A 15,611-nucleotide genomic window follows, 5' to 3' on the forward strand; every position below is an offset into this window, starting at 1 on the left:
CGTAGGGTAATATGGGCAAAATCTTAGACAGCAGGGCAATATTTTCAAGTGTAGGGTAATTGTAACAAGTGTTTTTGACCGAATACAAGAGGTAGCGGCTATGGCTGCTCTTCGCATAATGAGGAGGGGAGAAAGAACCTGAAATAGGGCTATTGACAGTTATTCAGGATGATAGTTTGCAAAGGATGCTACAAACAAAAATAATATTGATACAGAAAGCATACTGAGTCTGAGCACTAAAAATCAAGAGGTCTTTGTGGGAAGCGGCTGAAATTCGACAAATTTTAAACAATTGTAATGTCAGTATGGGACACTATTTTTTTGTGTCTGAAAACAGCAATATTGTATATGGAAGGGCATTGTCTAAACTAGATACTTTAATAATGAGGTTATGTTTGGGATATAAATATTCTTGCGAATACATTGATGATGAAAACTCTAAATGTAAATTATGCGGTGAGTTACGGAAACCTACTTTACAACATTATGTTATGGAATGTAATAAATTATCAGTTTCGTAACCTCAGAATAGATGATGCAACAAATCAAGTATGTTGTTTTCTGAAAAATGACGTTTGTTCTAAAATTGTAAAGAAATTTCCTAATTTATTTTGGAATAAATAATTGTGAGCCATTTGCCTGTCCTTTAGTATGATTTTGTATAACTTGATTTTTTGTACCTTTTCTTTACATTTTTCTTTTTATATAACATTCACCTTTGTTATATTTGTATTGTATGGCTTTTGCCTATTGTAAATTTGCCTTACTATATCAACATTTGATTTGTATAAAAGTTGCATTATAGTTTGGCATTTGTTTTTATATAAATAGGGTTAAAATTCTTATGTAAAATATCTGCTTTTCATTACTGCTTTTTTAAAATTTTTATTTACGTATTTATTATTATTTTTCCCTGGATTCTTTTCAATTTTGTAGGTGAGTATAGTTTTACCAGACCACTGAGCTGATTAACAGCTCTCCTAGGGCTGGCCCGAAGGATTAGATATTTTTACGTAGCTAGGAACCGATTAGTTACCTAGCAACGGGACCTACAGCTTATTGTGGGATCCGAACCACATTGTATTGAGAAATGAATTTCTATCACCAGAAATAAATTCCTCTGGTTCCACGTTGGCCGAGCCGAGATTCGAACTTCGGACCACCAGACTGGTAGCCAGCCAACAAAGGACGATGTATATCAATAAACTTTTTGAATTTGAATTGTAACAAGGTAGGTTTAGATCCATTTGCATATTAGTATTCATGATATTGTATATAAACATAATCTAAAGATTTATTTATTATCATAGCCGCAGAATGTTGGGTCATTTTCAGGTATGTAGGGTAATTTCTCGTCTCCTGTAGGAGGGGCAGGGTGGCATCACTGATGTTGACTGCTGGTTTGCAAGAGAACTCTGTAGTCTGTGTTCCTGGAGTTTCTTCAATTTTAATTCTAAATTACTATAGGTTATTTTTGTTGCTGTGATTTTTAATACTTACCAAATTCTAAATATCATCATTTTACTGTCAATTCTTTGATTTCCTTAAATTTACCATTCCTGATTTCACTCTAGTTAACTCGCAAATTTCCTTGATTGTGAAAAGTAACTGTACTAAGTATACAAGGCAAATTTAACCGTTCAAAAATAGTACCTTCTTATGAATATATAAGCTGGGTTGACGAGTGATAAAAGACGTGTCCTGTCCAGCAACAGGCAAAAATTAGTCGCCCAAATAAAAATGTAGTAAGTCTCTATGAGAAGAACCACGAATGAATCAAATCCGGAACCTAAATATTACAATATATTTGATATTACGTGTTATTTTATTTCACTGTAAATTTATTTCTTCTCAGCAACTGCATTTAACGATTTTTTTTACTTTTTTTGTATCTTTTCGTCGTCATACCGGATCTGCCGAGAGAGAGAGGAGAGAGAGAGAGAGAGAGAGAGAGAGAGAGAGAGAGAGGATACTCCGTTTTCTATGAGTCCATTTCAGTACTTTATGTTCAAGTTGAAGGGATGACTACATCCGCTCTCTCTCTCTCTCTCTCTCTCTCTCTCTCTCTCTCTCTCTCTCTCTCTCACAGACACTGAAAGCACAACGCCAAGAAATCATGGATTTCTTGATAAACCGCACACGACCCCCATAAACCAATAAACATAAAGAAATGGTTTAAAATATATTGCCAAAAAATGCGCATATGACTATACACAATTTGTATACTCTCTCCCATCTCTCTCTTTCCAAACGTGCAAATTTATAATCAATTAAAAATCACATCTCTTAGTTGAATGGAGTACACAGCGCTCATTAGGAAGTGCAGAACTGACCTTAGATAATCCAGGAAAGTAAAGGTCACCTTTTTCTACTTCTTTTGCACAATAATAATTATTTAATATTTCCTGATTTATTATTACCACCGAAAGGGGAAAATTGATAATGGTTGCAAATATGAACCAATTGATTGACAGATTTTTTTTGAGATGAATGTTTTTAATTTCTATTTATTTATCTATTTATTTTAAACAGTTCTGTATTTGAACTTTCTACCAATGTATACAGGAGGTTGTTGCAAAAGCCCTTGGGGAACGTGAGCAGTAGTGGGTCCCAATGAGGCTGCAAATTGGAAAGTAATAATAATAATAATAATAATAATAATAATAATAATAATAATAATAATAATAATAATAATAATACCAACTGGCAAGATAGATTTCCAAATCATTTACTGGGAGAAAGTACAGTACAGGTTGTTGTTCGTGAGAGAGAGAGAGAGAGAGAGAGAGAGAGAGAGAGAGAGAGAGGGTGTGTGTGTGTGTGGTTCGTCGCATTGGAATATTGACACAGTTTATTATGTCAGCAATTTCTGGAAGCAATACGTCAACATCACCCTGCATAAAATTACGTATGATAATTCTCTCTCTCTCTACAAGACCCAGCTGCATTCATATTCCCTTATATCTCTTCTTCTTCTATGCCATCCCCTATCTTTCAGTCTTTGGACATTTTGGGTACAATCTGTCTCTCTCTCGCTCTCATTTACATCTGTATTCATTTTCATTAACACCATCCCACACCAGCTTTCACTGACTGAAGCAATATTTTTGGACAATGGTTCCTCGCCACGATTTGGGGAACTTTGACAAGAGGTACAGTTCGTTCTCTCTCTCTCTCTCTCTCTCTTCTCTCCTCATACTTAGTTTCTATTCTGAACCCTTCCCAGAGATGTTGCTCCAGTTTAATTTTTTCAGAATCAAAAGCTTCGTAAATTTGAACAAATTCAGAATCTGTCAGTATAATCTTATCATTGTCAACAAATTGGGTCAGCATGACCCTATCAATGATTTCGTTTTAACTCGCTGTTTTTACGAGCGATATGGAAATTAACAGAACAAACAGCACCGATGGGATATAGTAGGCAAATACAGCAGCTACCTTTTTCCTAAAATGTTTTTTTTTTTTCAAAAAAATAAAACATTTTGCAAATAACTCCATCTGCAACAAATATCGCCGTTATCAACATCACAGGCAAAACGGGAAAAAGCTGATATTCCAAACTGATATATTATATATATAATATATATTCTTTTTACACTGATTATGTAATGGAATTCATTTATGCAGCGGATATTTATTTAATATTACACCTCATAATGAAATGGATATTGGGCGGCTGATCAGTGGCGAACTGAAATTCTGTAATTCATTGGTCGCTTTTGTGTTTTGGAACTGAATGGGCGAATATATTTACGATACCGGATATTCGGAGCAGCCTTTTCTGCGGTTCATATTCACTTCCATTTTGTAGTTTTGCTCTGTTTTGAGTCTTTATTTTTGTATTAAACAAATATATCTCGTAAGGCGTCTAGCTACAAATGATTTGTAGCTGACGTGAAAAATAGACCTACAATATTCATCAATTTAAAATTTTGAATGAATGGAATATCCTTTGCATTTCATGGCATTGATTTGACGAATCTATTACGTCCAAATGTCGAGCTACAAAAACCGTTTATGTAGGTGACATGAAAAGAAATCAAGAGCAGTGAAATATTCTCTCCGAGTCAAGGTTTCCTAAACAAACGCCCCCAATAACAAGAACCAATAACACTGACTTACCTCCTTCTCTAAGAATTGGCTACAAAGCCAAAAGGAACTCGCGCCCTCCCCGATGAGCGAATTTGCATCTATTGCCGAAGTTCTGACTGGAATGACGCCTTCCAGACTTTATGGAAAGATAGCCGATGGAAAGATTCCAGAATGCGGGAAAAGCCAAAGGTCCAGAGGTCTTCTTCTGCAGTGATGCAGATACAGAGGCAGTTTCCAGGGAATTGGGGTATGGAAGACTATAGTTCCAGGGAGCTGGAATTTGGAAAACTACAGTTTCCAGGGAATTGGGTATTGCAGACCATAGTTCCAGGTAGTTGGAATTTGGAAAACTTCAATTCCAAGGAAATTGGAATATCGAAAGCTATAGTTTACAGAAAACTGGGATATGGAAACCTGTAGTTTCCGGAAGATTGGTATATCCTGGAAAGCTAGTATCCAGAAAGCTGGAATATGAAAAACTACAGTTTCCAGAAAACTAGAATATGGATAACTAGTTACAGAAAACTGGAGTATCCTGGAAAACTTCAGTTTCCAGAAAACTGGAATATGGAAAACTGCAGTTTCCAGAAGATTGGAATATCCTGGAAAATTATTTTCCAGAAAACTGGAAAATGGAAAACTACAGTATTCAGAAAACTGGAATAAGGAAAACTCCAGTTTCCAAGAAAAATGGAATATCTTGAAAGTAGTTTCCTGGAATATCATGGAAAGCTAGTTTCAAGAAAACTGCAACATCCTGGGAAACTAGTTTCCAGAAAACTGGAATATCCTGGAGCACTACAGTTTCCAGAAAACTGGAATATCTTGAAACCTACATTGCCTAAAACACTGAAATATAGGAAACTATAATTTCCAGAAAACTTGAATTGCCACATTATCATTCTCCTGCAGATGGCGTCGACGGATATCGTGAGTGAGTGAGTGAGTGGGTGAGAGCGTTAAAGACACAAACACATACACATGCACGGACACACAATTTGAATGACTAACATCATCACAAAAATAATTGTCAGGTTCAAAATGCTATTTCTTTTTTCCTAATGATGCCGATTATGCATAAGTCCTCAGATGTTGTCCAGATCTCGTTACGCCCTCATCCGCGAGAGAGAGAGAGAGAGAGAGAGAGAGAGAGAGAGAGAGAGAGAGAGCGAGAGATGCCCCCCAACAGAACGCAACCATCGTCAATCTCGACACAGCCCCACCCAACCCCTCTACCCCCTTCAAAAGAAAAGAAAACATAACAAACAGTTTCGTTCGCCACGACAAAAGGCAGCCAAAGACCACAATTAATTTCCGTCTGTCTATTTCTACTCCGTGGGAAGTGACCAGCTGGGTGTTCGGACCTTCAGATGAGAGAGAGAGAGAGAGAGAGAGAGAGAGAGAGAGAGAGAGAGAGAGAGGGAGTCCCGGGTCATGTCGGGTCGTTTCTCTGAACGACAAAAAAAAAAAAAAAAAAAAAGGAGAGCATGCCGGGGACAAGAAGACTCACTCCGTCTTTGAACAGTTAAGAGAAATTGGGCAGTTTTCTTTGGCCCTCCAACTCAATGGCGTCGTCTGTCGTTTGGTTTTGTGTCCTGAAGAAGAAGAAGAGGAAGAAGAAGAAGAAGAAGGTCCTCAAGATGAGAGAGAGAGAGAGAGAGAGAGAGTCAAAATCAGGAATCTTTCTAAAATACCGAACTGGGGGATGTTGATGAGGGTCATTCGTTACTACAACATTCCTCGTACTTAGTACTATAGGCTACCTCCGTCGCCCTCTGACCTCTGACGAGGCTTAGGAGGTCACCCACCTGACCTCCTCCTGTGACCTCGTAGTCGTCTGGTAACCTGTCTGTCTAAATCGACGATATCAAAATGCAGATGAGTATTTGGTATACTTTGGGTGGGTGTGGGGTCGGGGGAGGAAGGGGGGGTGGGTGTTGGGGATGGTCCTGCAATCGGGATTTGGGTGGAAGGATCCTGTCGATGAGGCGTCACAGGGACGCATATAGGATACTTCCTCCTCTGTGGAATATCCTGACGAAAGCGCGTTCTCTCTCTCTCTCTTTCTCTCTCTCTCTATTTTTTTTCTTCTCTTTCTCTCTCTGTTCTCTCATTATTCCCCTTAATTACATCTCTCATTCCATCTGCCACGAATTATCTGTCACATTATATCTCCCCCGTTTCTTCTCTGCTGTTCGCTTTTTTTCCTCTCGGTAATTGATAATACTTCCCCTTTTATCGCGTTTTCGAGTTCGACTTCCTCCTCTTTATTGACAAAAATGGGTCCTTCTGGCTTTGGTAAATGGGGTGTCTCTCTCTCTCTCTCTATCTATCTATCTCCCTCTTCGTTCGTTTCCCTACTCTCTCTCTCTCTCTCTAAATTCTTGGCAATTCTCCTAAGTATATCAAGAACGCCTTTATCTCTCTCCCTCACTCTTTCAAATCGTATTCCTATCCGCCATTCTTCCCCATTGCGAGAACTCGTGTAACCTCCTAGGGGGAATTAACCCACACCTCTCCCCCCCTCCCCCAGACAATTGTTCTGGTATCATTAACCAGGAAACGGGAGGCCCAGTAATGAGGGTCAATTAAGGGCGCCCAAATGATCGTAATGAGGCCAAGGGCGCCTTATGTAATTGATATTTAGGCCTAAGGGGCGGCCCCAGAGTACTTGGTCTAATTGAGGGTAAATGGCTGCTTCTTCTTCTTCTTCGTCTTCGTCTTTGAGTGATCACAGATCTCTCTCTCTCTCTCTCTCTCTCTCTCTCTCTCTCTCTCTCTCTAACACACACACACACACTCGTTCTCCTTCTCCCTCTCTCTAAATAACTATACACTTAATATCCTTGGATTAAAACTCCACTGAAAATATATACTGAAACTGAAATTTCTGTTCAGGCTAAAATGGCTATAACTTTCACTCACTTTTAGTCTACATTTTTGGTTCATTTGCTCTGATGGAAAAGGGAAAATCAACGCTGAGAGAGAGAGAGAGAGAGAGAGAGAGAGAGAGAGAGATAGAGAGAGAGAGAGATTGGTCTTTAGGGAAACGTACAATGAAAAAAAAGGTGTGGTTTTTATACATAACTTCTGTGGTCCAGCATTCACAGCACTCAACACGAATAAACAGTTGATTGAAGATATTTATTCATATAAAAAAGATTCGATAGATATTCCGTCTATTTACAAAAAGGATTTGATCTCCTCCAGTGGAGGTTTTAATGGGACATACTATATACGACCCCTTGTCTCCTGAAGCAATGAAAAAAGTAATCTGAAATCGACGCCATTTGCATAAACGAAGCTGGAAAAAGGACTCTTTTGGAGATATTTATTATGAATTCTTCCTTCATCTACAGGAGTGTGGGAAGGTCTCGATAGGATGCATGGCATCCTCCTTTTACAAAAACCTGGAAATGAATATCCTGCAGAATTGAATAAATGGAAATGAAGACGAAAAATGATGAATATTCTCAAGGAATTGTTGGTTTAAAATGGACGAAGTGACTCTTATTAAGCGCCGTCAGTCCTCCCCCCCCCTCCGGCCCCCCCAGAAAGTACCCAGGAAGCCCAAGCAGCTAAAACAATGACTTATCGTCTTATAAAACAAATGATAAACGATAGGACTTGTCTCGTACATAAATAATTCATATCAAGAATTCGACACCGCATTGTAAAAGATTTGCATCATTTCAGTGTCGTAAAACCAGTAAGTCGTTCGTGAACAAGATGTGAGGACCAGAGATTAAAACAGGTAGCTGGAATACTGATGATTTATTTACGTTGTTGTTTTTGATTAAGCTGCCCTTGTGTCAGCACGGACTCTTGCTCACAGAGCAGCCCGTAATTCAGGATGGTGAGAAAGTGGTAATGGTAGGATATGGTCCTTTATTTGGTGATAATGCATGAGTTGATAAGTGTGATATTGGAAGGAAACATTTGATGGGTAAGGTTGTCCAACCTTTTTAAACCCTAAGGTGCCCTTCAGTGGTAGGAAAAGTGCAATAGTAGTGAGTGTTGGCAAGTCAGAGAGGCCAACAGATGGGAAGAAGAAAGGGTATGAGTCTGAGAAAAAGATTCCTATTTCGAGTGGGAGGTAGTGTGTGTTATTGATGCGTGAGGCTGAAAGGATTGCTGTGCAAGTGTGCATGAGGTGAGGGAGTGATGAAAGATGCCAGAGTCGGGGCTTCGCTTCTGGATGTTGGGTGATGAAGGTTGATGTTGGCGAGTCTTTGTGTCAGTCATGCACTGGGTGGATGGTTTGTTGTTCTGTGTTTTATGGTTTGTATGTGAGTGGATAGAGGTGTTGGGAGGTGTGAGGAGTCTTGACTTATGACACCGAGTTTTGCTATTTCAGGACAGTGGTGGGTAGGAGCATAGGAAGCCTGCAAGCTGTTGGGTGTTGTTTAGGATATGTCTTGTTATTTGAGTGACTGATTGTTCGTTTCCTTCATGACTTTGTCTTAGCTGTTGTGTTTCTGGGCAGTGTAATATATAGTGTTCCAGTGGTTCTTCTGTATTTGTTTCGCAGTATTTACATGGTTTAGGGTTGCATTTATTTACAGACAAACTGGGTTGACATAGACAGGTGCGGACGGATAAGTAGTACAGTCTCACACCGAGAGCAGAAATGACTCTGCGACAGTAGATTTGTGTTTTCTTGCAGTCATACATTTAAAGATAATAAGGCGTACGAATAATGGAATTACATGTGTTATACGTCGGCAGAAAGGCCGCGGAACGATCTATCGGATGGAAGTAAGAACAACGCGACTTTATGAATGGATATAATGAAAATAGGGAAAAAACGTGCAGTTCGATATATATATATATATATATATATATATATATATATATATTCATTTATATGCATAGAAACTTTATATTTTACTAATATTTCCTATCATAACGTCAGTCGTTTGAGGGAATCGTTAGAAAAAAAAAATATATAGTGAAAAATTACGTCTAGCAGCAGCCATCTCTGATGGCAACAGGGAAGACACTGTCCGAATGTGTGGATATAACTAGAAAATTTTACAAGTAAATCGATTATCAGGTGTGGAATTGTTTTACAATTTCAGTTTATAAACTTTGATAAATATTTTCTTATGCAACAAACTTAAATTTAATGCATAGCGTTCCCACAAAAGCAGTGGACCAGACAATAATAAGCTTAAGCCATGAGTCAGACAGGAATCGGAGGATTGAGACGTCGTCGCTTATGTTTGTACCTATCCAGTATCTTGAAAAAACACGCAACATTTTCTTTCTTATCTGGTTTATGCTTTATTTTTAACCTTTCATTCACTTTCAGTAAATAAGATACTTCATTTGTACCCAAGATTTACTTCCTACCTGATGTTCACAACCTGTTTTCTATGATATTTAAGGGGTCGTACATTAATTTTTCCACAGCTTTCACCAATTGTCGCCATGACATATTTATCATATATATAAATAGAAATAAGTCAAAAGGTTTTCGCTTTGAGAACTTGGCTTTGGAAGGAAGGCAGCAGTCGCTTAAGAGACTTGATTAAGTAACTAATACTTTCCTCAAAATAAGTATCTAACTATAACACTTATACACGGAGATATTAACAAGTTTTCAAAGCAAATAATGAATCTTCATAAACTCATATATATCTGATGATTCGTTCAGAAACCTCATATCAACAAAGGCAGTACAGAGGAGCTGCTGTATTAGATCAAAATTGTAGAATATACAACACAGTACCACCTTAATACAACGCCCCAGGGAGCGAATGAATACTGCATCGAGTATACATCAGTGGTATATACATAAGTATTGGAACCATGACGGGTCATATTCGCGTTCTCCTGCTGAAGGCGTCGACGGGTATACAGAGATGATTTCGGGGGGAGGGTGGGTGGCCGTTGTTGCGCTTTACTCAGACTTCAGTCTGAGTGAGTGACTGAGAGAGCGTTAAAGACACACACTCAAACAGACACAATACATACAGATTTGTCTCTCGGTCACCACCCTGTGCTCTCAGCTTTGGTAAAGAGACAAAGACGGGAATGGAGTGAACTTAGAAATGGTAGAAAATAAGCAAAAACTTCCCTTTCTGGTTAATGCTCAGGAGAGAGAGAGAGAGAGAGAGAGAGAGAGAGAGAGATAATTAACTAGATAACAGGTTATGGAAATTACCATAATAATGATTCAGTGATGAGCAATGTACTAAAAGCAATCATCACCTTTGTCTTTCTAAACACCAACTGGGCCAATGTTTCCCAGGCACCAGTAAAGGATTTATCTATGTGAAGTTTCATTAACCGAGCCCACTTTCAAATCCCAACCTTTCAACTGGCTTTGCTTTTCAATTTTAATGTCCATTTTTCTTTTCTCATTCTCCTACTACAGGTTCTTTGGACATTTTTCGGTATCTAATAATAATTCCTTTTTATCTAGTCTTCATTTTTGGCTCTTTCATAATAATAATAATAATAATAATAATAATAATAATAATAATAATAAGTCATATAATTCACTCTCTCTCTCTAATAATAAAATAAAATATAATGATAAAATAATAATAATAATAATAATAATAATAATAATAATAATAATAATAATGGTAAGGAAAAAACACCAACTTCCTTGCATAATAAGTGGTACGAGCACCAACCTGAAGGAGTGATAGAAAACGATCAGGCAAAGATCCTCTAGGACTATTGTCAAAATCAAGAAGAAAGTATCACTCACTGATGTCGCAATACCATGGGACACCAGAGTTGAAGAGAAAGAAAAGGAAAAAATGGATAAGTATCAAGACTTGAAAATAGAAATAAGAAGGATATGGGATATGCCAGTGGAAATTGTACTCATAATCATAGGAACACTTGGCACGATCCCGGGATCCCTGAAAAGGAAGCTGGAAAAACTAGAGGCTGAAGTACCTCCAGGACTCATGTAGAGGAGTGTGATCCTAGAAACGGCGCACATAGTAAGAAAGTGATGGACTCCTGAGGAGGCAGGATGCAACCCGTAACCCCACACTATAAATACCACCCAGTCGAATTGGAGGACTGTGATAGCCCATAATAATAATAATAATAATAATAATAATAATAATAACAATAGTAATTTTGGTAGAAGACCCTCTTTTAGGCAAATGCTGTTAAAAAGGATGGCAGAATTAAGCGAGTTGATTTTATATATTGTTTTTTCTATTTTCCTTACAATTCGCTTCTCAGGCTCAGCGATGTTTCTGAGTAACTGGCCAATATTCATATTGGGAATTTTCAAAAATTATAAATTCTGAAGGAATCTTTTATTAGAACAAGATATCAGGTCCAGGTCAAGCAGGGGTCGTCGTCAGTGCTGGTATTATTCCGTAGGCGTAGTTCAGTTCGGGCCGGGGTCGTCTTAGGTTTAAGGGCTGGTATTGGTGCTGGTATCACGTGATGTTTCGACCTTCTCGTAGGTCATCTTCTAACGAGTCGGTTGAAGTGACTGTAGCAAGAAAGTTTGCGGAACGGTATTTATAGCGGCACGGACCTAGAGTTGCATTCTCATTGGTCGGGCCGGTCTTGGGCGAAGCCGTGGATCTCGCCTCGAAGGTCTCGGGGATTCTCTCGTGCGAGCGCCACAGTGGCATGCCTGGGGATGAACGTCAGGAATTCCGTCTGTAGCAGGAATCGTATCATCCTGTGGGGGTTCCTGGTTATCTGGCATCGTCGGGGGGTCGCTCGCTGCTCTCCGGGCGGCGGTGGGAAGGAGAAACGTTTCTTGAGTGATATTTAAGTTTGGTTTCTCCTTGCCTATATGGAGGGCTTCTAGGAGGCGCAGACTTCGGGGATCCGTTGTTTGATCTATTACGGTGATATTAGGGATAATAATAATGATAATAATAATAATAATAATAATAATAATAATAATAATAATAATAATAATAATAACAGAGAAGTCTGAGTGATGTTTTTCATTTTTGAACGGAATCACATTTTCATGGAATGACAGCTGGAGTTTTCTTGTTTTGTTTTGGTGGGGGGTTGGGGATAGAGGGGTTTGGGCCATCAGGTAAAAGCAAGAGGGGAATCATTTCCCCTTCTCGGTTCCCCCTGATTCCTCTGAGGGGAAGCAAATGAAGAGATACATTGGATGAAGAGAGAGGTGGAAGGGATTGACAGATGTAATGGTCAGTCATGAGGAGAGAGAGAGAGAGAGAGAGAGAGAGAGAGAGAGAGAGAGAGAGAAGGTGGGGGCGGGGGGAAGGGGTTTGGGGGAATAATAACTGCCTCTTGATCGGAGGAAATATAAAAGACGAAGACAAATATTGGAGAAACTCGAAGAGAAATGGAAACAATTCGAAACGTCAACCATCTTCCCTTAAACAGCTGGAAGTGAAAGTCGAGTTCATTCATTGGAAAATTCACGGAGAACAAAAGACTTATTTGCCTACGAGAGGGAATCGTTTATTAATATATTATCATTTACAAATGGCAGGCTGAATACGATAAAGAGACTCGCTAGTTCTATTGTTCAGAAGTCCTGCCTCACCAGACGCGAGTTTGACAAAGATCTATTACTTAATACAAAATGAATACTTATACTTTGGCGACTACTTAAGAGTTAAGAGTAGTACTGTATATCAATTTTGTAGTATTGTCAAGTTCATACAGCATTAATTACCGTTCAAAAATAGTATAATCTTAAACTAAATGTTTCCTATGAGAGTAGTACATCTTATTCTGTTAGCCATCAGGCAAAAATAAATTGCCCGAATAAAAATGGAATAAGTCTCTATGAGAAGAGCCACAAATAAATCAAATCTTGAACCTAAATATTATAACATATCAAAAATGTATTTTTTTTTTGTTACATCATAATTTAGTTTCTTCTCAGCAACTGCATTTAATAATTTTTTTCCTTTTTTTGTATCTTCGTCGTCACTCTGGATCTGCCAAGCGAGAGAGAGAGAGAGAGAGAGAGAGAGAGAGAGAGAAGAGAGAGAGAGAGAGAGAGGATACGCCGTTTTCTATGCGTCCATTTTAGTGCTTTATGTTCAAGTTGAAGGGATGACTACACCCGCTCTCTCTCTCTCTCTCCTTCGTTACTTCAGTTGGTTAACGGGGCGAAAAAGAGTTTTATTTATCGATTATTATTTTTTTACCGAACTGAGAGCAAAGGATTGTGTGAACCAAGTCTGTTTATATATGCCTGTGTGTCTTTCATGCTCTCTCTCTTTCACTCACTCTCTCACAGACACAAAGCACAACGCCAAGAAATCATGGATCTCTTGATAAACTGATTACGACGCCCAAAAACCAATAAACATAAAGAAATATCTTAAAATAGATTGCTAAATGCTGCGCATAGGTCTATACACAGTTTGTACACTGACTAGAGTGTAATGGGAAAAATATTCCTTTAATTATTAATGATTTATTTAGGAATTGATTCATCATCCTCCTCTAATATCTTTACTGTTTTAAGAGTGATTGGAACTGTGAAATGTTTTCGTTTCTGTTGTGGACGAGTGTGGCAGTGTAGCCAGTCCCTTGTTTTGTTTATCTTTCACTTTGAGTAGTGGAGCGATGCCCTGAATCTTTCGTCTGTATTTTGGTAACACTAAAAGAACCATGTGAGAACGACATCAACCGGTCCATTCTTCATTTTGGCTATTTTACCAAATTAATGATGCAAATGATTATCTATCCCTTGCGAGGTAAGCTTTTAAAGTTGTAATATTACCATTAGTTCATTAGTTAGAACAGATCACTATCATAGAAGAACAGTAGCAGACGAGAATTCAAGTGCAGTCAACGAGGAAAATTTTCATTGTCGTGAAAGATACTTCACGTTCATTAGTTGTCATGAAATTTTGCTGTGTTAGTTTGAGTTGTAACTTAGCGTTTGACAGGGTTGAAAACATTAAAAAAGCAGTTTTAAGTGTTTTGTTTGTATAAAGTTTTTGCAAATACCAGTGCCAAAGGGTACCTCTCATGGAAATTTCCACTGCCGAGCATGATCTTAGACTAGGCTATACAGTAATTTAAGAAGGCCTACCCTAGACTAATCCTGTTTGAATGAGAAATTATGACTATTTTTGCTAAATATAGTTAGGCTATATGTATATAAATTCATGGAAAACTTAATTACATAGAACTTAGCCTGTACCCTCATTAAACTAACCTAACTTTGTGGCCTATTGTAACCTAGTCAAATATCAGCCAAGTAAACTTTGCATAGGCTATCCTTAATGATTTCTGAAGAAGCTTAGGCTAGACTATATCCTGTTTAAAGGCACCTTAGCCTAATTTTACCTCATTTTAGTTTTAAGTTTTTCTCAGAAATCTTTCAGGTAACCTTACCCATTGCCATATATTGTGTACAAATATCTAGTACTCTGTGGAGTAGGGTATCAAGTGATTTACACCTTATTGTAAATTAGTTGATTCCAGGGTTGCTCCACGTTTGATACTTATCCTGTTATGAAGGAAAAGCAATTCCCGTGATCTGTAATTTATATAATTTTCTCTTTTTGAAGTCTCAATATAAAGAGTTATTTTTTTGTTGTAGTTTTAAACTACACACTTGTATTGATTTCTGGAAATAAAAATTAAATGAAATGAATATTTCCAGGGATCTAGTCCAGGGGATCTAGTCCAGAGATCTAGTCCAGGAGTTCTGAAGACTAGGTGAATTAATCAAGTCCAGGAGACTAGGCCTGGGAGAAATTTGGCATGATGTAAGGAGTAATAAAGAAACAAGCTGAATACCAGGAATTTTCTTCAATACCCCTAAAATGGAATTCAGCACTTCAACTACCTCCCAGTGGGAAGACCTCACCTGGCCTCATCAGTAGTAAGACCCATACACACAAGGAATATCATGTAATAGCAGGTAGGACAGGCCTACCCTATTTTCCAGGCAGCGTAAACGTCAGTCTTCATACCCACCGTGTCAACTATGACACAGTACCATTCTCCGACCCCTGTCTCCAGGCAAGAAGACTGACAACAGTGCATATGTACAATAGTATTATTCTTCTCGTATCTTAATGTCGTGGCGAGGGAAAATCCTCACGTGACAAGAGAACCCCCCCCCCACTCTCTCCTTGATGATAGGTCATGAATGTCTAAATAAAATGACAAATAAATGCACAGAGAAGGATAAGATTATTCACATATCTTCCGTGCATCTCCATCCTTGGTCAAACATTCTACATTCCATTTTGTCATGAAATTCACCTCCAGAAAGCAATGATTCTTCCCAGCAAAGGAGATCAGGTCCTGTATTCCCCCACCCCCTCTTTTCTAACCCGATTTGACCTTCTAGGAATCCAATTGGATCCAGGTAAACCCAATTGACTCCAGGTCGTTCCTGGAGGCTCCAGCCTCAAGGGGTGTGTGAGATATCTTTGGCCATTCGTTCACCCAAATCCTGATTTATGTCTTGAAGGATATATGGATTGCACACTTCTATATATATATGCCCCAGCCCTACCAACCTTGTGGCATCCCCCCCCCCCCCCACAACTTCCAGTGACATATCA

The 15,611-nt window shown here is 38.5% G+C and overlaps 1 long non-coding RNA gene across 1 annotated transcript; it reads left to right on the forward strand.

The window, feature by feature from the left end:
• The first annotated feature begins 13,694 nt into the window (after positions 1-13,694).
• Positions 13,695-14,832, forward strand: LOC135204491 (uncharacterized). Its single transcript, XR_010312250.1, has 2 exons — positions 13,695-13,781; positions 14,699-14,832. It is a non-coding gene; the product is annotated as an uncharacterized LOC135204491 (long non-coding RNA).
• The last annotated feature ends 779 nt before the right edge of the window (positions 14,833-15,611 follow it).

The sequence above is a fragment of the Macrobrachium nipponense genome, chromosome 47 (genome assembly GCF_015104395.2).
Source record: "Macrobrachium nipponense isolate FS-2020 chromosome 47, ASM1510439v2, whole genome shotgun sequence".
NCBI classification, from domain to species: domain Eukaryota; kingdom Metazoa; phylum Arthropoda; class Malacostraca; order Decapoda; family Palaemonidae; genus Macrobrachium; species Macrobrachium nipponense.